Consider the following 5,000-nt stretch of genomic DNA (forward strand, 5'->3'; position numbering starts at 1 on the left):
TTGCAACGGATGCTGGGGGCGTTGCAACGGATGCTGGGCGCGTTGCAACGGAGGCAGGTCGCGTTGCAACGTTGGCTGGGGGCGGTGCAACGGGTGCTGGGGGCGGTGCAACTTTGGCTAGGCGTGTTGCAACGGAGGCAGGGTGCGTTGCAACGTCTGCCGGGCGCGTTGCAACGAAGGCAGGGCGCGTTGCAACGGATGCTGGTGACGTTGCAACAGAGGCAGGGCGCGTTGCAACGTTGGCTGGCAGCGTTGCAACGGAGGCAGGGCGCGCTGCAACGGATGCTGGGGGCGTTGCAACAGATGCTGGGCGCGTTGCAACGGAGGCAGGTCGCGTTGCAACGTTGGCTGGGGGCGGTGCAACGGATGCTGGGGGCGGTGCAACGTTTCCGGGCGCGTTGCAACGGAGGCAGGGTGCGTTGCAACGGATGCTGGTGACGTTGCAACGGAGGCAGGGCGCGTTGCAACGTTGGCTGTGAGCGTTGCAACGGAGGCAGGGCGCGTTGCAACGGATGCCGGGTTAGGTGCATCGTTGGCTGGTTTCGTTGCAACGGAGGCACCCGCCGTTGCAACGATGGCTCGGAGCGTTGCAACGAAGGAGCCAAATTTTTATATCTCATAATTGGCTCGTGCATTTTTTCTTAAATTTTGAGGGAACCTTGGTAATATTATGTAAAGGCTGCACAAAAAAATCCAGGTCAAAAATCGCACGTTTGCAAAAAATCGGCTTTTTTTTGAATTTCCGGCTTTCCGGGCGGTAAAAAAATCTGCAAAAAAAATCCACACTGTGTAAATTCACCAAATTTCGGGGATGGAAAGATCTTATTTTTCTAGAGGTTGTTGCAAAAAACGGCGTCAAAATTTGACCTCTAGAGCACTTTCCTTGAGTATGTCTGCTCACGAAAAAGGACGTCTACCCGTGGCACTTTGGTAATGGCTCGGCAGCCTATTATAGGGGGAGGGGTGTCATGCTGCTGAAACTCGAGTTGCCCAAAGGCTTGCTGGGCGCAATGCCAGCAAGATGCACGTTGCCTTGCCATCCCCTAGGCACACTAGCAAGCACGTTGTGGTTGTGGTGTGCTGCCGGGCTCCCCCGCCCCCAACGGAGGCACCCGCCGTTGCAATGATGGCTCGTAGCGTTGCAACGGAGGAGCCAAATTTTCATATCTCAGAATTGGCTCATGCATTTTTTGTGAAATTTTGAGGGAACCTTGGTAATATTATGTAAAGGCTGCACAAAAAAATCCAGGTCAAAAATCGCAAGTTTGCTCCGTTTTTCAATTTTTTTGAATATCCGGCTTTCCGGGCGGTAAAAAAATCGTCAAAAAAAATCCACATGGTGTAAATTCACCAAATTTGGGGAATGGGAAGATCTTATTTTTCTAGATAAACAAAGACAAGGAAGAGACATAGAAGAGCTCAAGGACATCATTGTTTCCTCAAGAAGGAAACGCCACCATCACTAAGGTGGATTCATTCCTTGCTCTTATTTCTTCTGTTTTTTATTTTCTATGTTAAGTGCATATCTATGTTTGTGTCTTCATTACATGATCATTATTAGTTAGTAACTATGTCTTAAAGTTATGAATGTCCTATGAATCCATCACCTCTCTTAAATGAAAAATGTTTTAATTCAAAAGAACAAGAAGTACATGAGTTTTGAATTTATCCTTGAACTTAGCTTAATTATATTGATGTGGTGACAATGCTTCTTGTCTTCTGAATGTATGCTTGGACAGTGCATATGTCTTTTGAAGTTGTTGTTTAAGAATGTTAAATATGTTGGCTCTTGAAAGAATGATGACAAGGAGACATGTTATTTGATAATCTGAAAAATCATAAAAATAATTCTTGAAGCAAGAAAAAGCAGCAAAGAACAAAGCTTGCAGAAAAAAAAATAGGCGAAAAAAAAAGAGAAAAAGCAAGCAGAAAAAGCCAAAGCTCTTAAAACCAAGAAGCAAGAGCAAAAAGCCAATGTCCCTTAAAACCAAAAGGCAAGGGTAAATAAAAAGGATCCCAAGGCTTTGAGCATCAGTGGATAGGAGGGCCTAAAGGAATAAAATCCTGGTCTAAGCGGCTAAACCAAGCTGTCCCTAACCATGTGCTTGTGGCAAGTAGGTGTCAAGTGAAAACTTGAGACTGAGCAGTTAAAGTTAAGGTCCAAAGCAAAAGAAGAGTGTGCTTAAGAACCCTGGACACCTCTAATTGGGGACTTTAGCAAAGCTGAGTCACAATCTGAAAAGGTTCACCCAATTATGTGTCTGTGGCATTTATGTATCCGATGGTAATACTGGAAAACAAAGTGCTTAAGGCCACGGCCAAGACTCATAAAATAGCTGTGTTCAAGAATCATCATACTGAACTAGGAGAATCAATAACACTATCTGAACTCTGAGTTCCTATAGAAGTCAATCATTCTGAACTTCAATGGATAGAGTGAGATGCCAAAACTATTCAAGAGGCAAAAAGCTATAAGTCCCGCTCATATGATTGAAGCTATGTTTCATTGATAGTTTGGAATTTATAGTATATTCTCTTCTTTTTATCCTATTTGATTTTCAGTTGCTTGGGGACAAGCAACAATTTAAGTTTGGTGTTGTGATGAGCGGATAATTTATACGCTTTTTGACATTGTTTTTAGTAGGATCTAGTAACTTTTAGGGATGTTTTCATTAGTTTTTATGTTAAATTCACATTTCTGGACTTTACTATGAGTTTGTGTGTTTTTCTGTGATTTCAGGTATTTTCTGGCTGAAATTGAGGGACTTGAGCAAAAATCAGATTCAGAGGTTGAAGAAGGACTGCTGATGCTGTTGGATTCTGACCTCCCTGCACTCAAAGTGGATTTTCTGGAGCTACAGAACTCAAAATGGCGCGCTTCCAATTGCGTTGGAAAGTATACATCCAGGGCTTTCCAGAAATATATAATAGTTCATACTTTGCCCAAGTTTAGATGACGCAAACTGGCGTTCAACGCCAGTTCTCTGCCCAATTCTGGCGTCCAGCGCCAGAAACAAGCTGCAAAGTGGAGTTCAACGCCCAAACTGGCACAAAAGCTGGCGTTCAACTCCAAGAAGGACCTCTACACGTGAAACATTCAAGCTCAGCCCAAGCACACACTAAGTGGGCCCCGAAAGTGGATTTATGCATCAATTACTTACTTCTGTAAACCCTAGTAGCTAGTTTATTATAAATAGGACCTTTTACTATTGTATTAGACATCTTTGGTCTCAGTTTTAATCCATTGTTCATCTTAGGAGACTATTGATCACGTTTTGAGGGCTGGCCTCTCGGCCATGCCTGGACCTTCACTTATGTATTTTCAACGGTAGAGTCTCTACACTCCATAGATTAAGGTGTAGAGCTCTGCTGTTCCTCAAGAATTAATGCAAAGTACTGCTATTTTCTATTCAATTCAACTTATTCCACTTCTAAGATATTCATTCGCACTTCAACCTGAATGTGATGAATGTGACAATCATCATCATTCCCTATGAACGCGTGCCTGACAACCACTCCCGTTCTACCTTCGATTGAACGAGTATCTCTTAGATTACTAATACAGGGGACCGAGTCCGAGATATTGGGATCTTCGTGGTATAAGCTAGATTGATGGCGGCATTCATGAGAATCCGGAAAGTCTAAACCATGTCCGTGGTATTCCGAGTAGGATTCTGGGATTGAATGACTGTGACGAGCTTCAAACTCGCGAGTGCTGGGCGTAGTGACAGACGCAAAAGGATAGTAAATCCTATTCCAGTATGATCGAGAACCTCCAGATGATTAGCCATGCAGTGACAGCGCATCGGACCATTTTCACAGGGAGGAATAGGATGCAACCAACGACAAAGGTGATGCCTTCAGACGATTAGTCGTGCTGTGACAGAGCAGTTGGATCATTTTCCCGAGAGAGATCGAAAGTAGCCATTGGCACCGGTGACATCCTTACATAAAGCCAGCCATAGAAAGGAGTAAGATTGATTGGATGAAGACAGTAGGAAAGCAGAGGTTCAGAGGAACGAATGCATCTCTATACGCTTATCTGAAATTCTCACCAATGATTTACATAAGTGTTTCTATCCTTATTTTATTAATTAATTTCGAAAACCCCATTACTATTTTATATCTGCCTGACTGAGATTTACAAGGTGACCATAGCTTGCTTCATACCAACAATCTCCGTGGGATTCGACCCTTACTCACGTAAGGTATTACTTGGACGACCCAGTGCACTTGCTGGTTAGTTGTGCGAAGTTGTGAACCATGGTATTGGCATCATGTTTTTGGCGCCATTACCAGGGAAAGAAAGAGCAATGAATTTTATAAAATCAAAGTGTAATCACAATTTCTGCGCACCACACCATCTAGGGAGCATGGCGTGGTGGAGTTGTGCCTTGGGCACACGCTCGGGGTAACACCTTGTGCTCGGCCCAGGACTATGGGGATCATCCCAAGTCCGAGCACGACGTGGGAACGGCGGCGGCCTGTGCGCCCCCGCGAGGGGCAACGCGGCTTGCGCAGCCCAACGCTTGGCCAGGCCTAGTGTGGCGCACAACGCGGATTATGGATATGCGTGCGGTAGCGGGTGTCGTGGGCAGGGGGCAACGCGACGTGCTAGTCCCAGCACTTTGAGGGGGCACGTTGCGGAAGACGGTTACCTGTTCGTGTCCACTCCCGAGGGGCAACGTGTCGTGCTCGCCCTACATCTAGGGTCGACGTACGACGGTGCCCGATGCGGTGTGGGTTGGGCGTGTTGCTTAAGACGGTGCGACTGCTCGGCTATCGCCCGAAGCACCTCACGCATCTGGCTGTCCCTTGAATGTTCTTCGTCGCTTCCCCCGAACCCTGCCCAGCGGCGCTGACTCGGCTACCTCGTGTTCTTCCGCTTGCTTGCACGCGCCTAGGCGTGCGGGGCGCGGTTCGTCCGGGCGTGCTGTGTTTGCGGACCGTGGTGGCGGATGAGCGGTGTGTGGGTTGTGCGTGTGGCTTGATCTAGACGG

The sequence above is a fragment of the Arachis ipaensis genome, chromosome B7 (assembly GCF_059453495.1).
Source record: "Arachis ipaensis isolate K30076 ecotype BB chromosome B7, ASM5945349v1, whole genome shotgun sequence".
Lineage (NCBI taxonomy): Eukaryota > Viridiplantae > Streptophyta > Magnoliopsida > Fabales > Fabaceae > Arachis > Arachis ipaensis.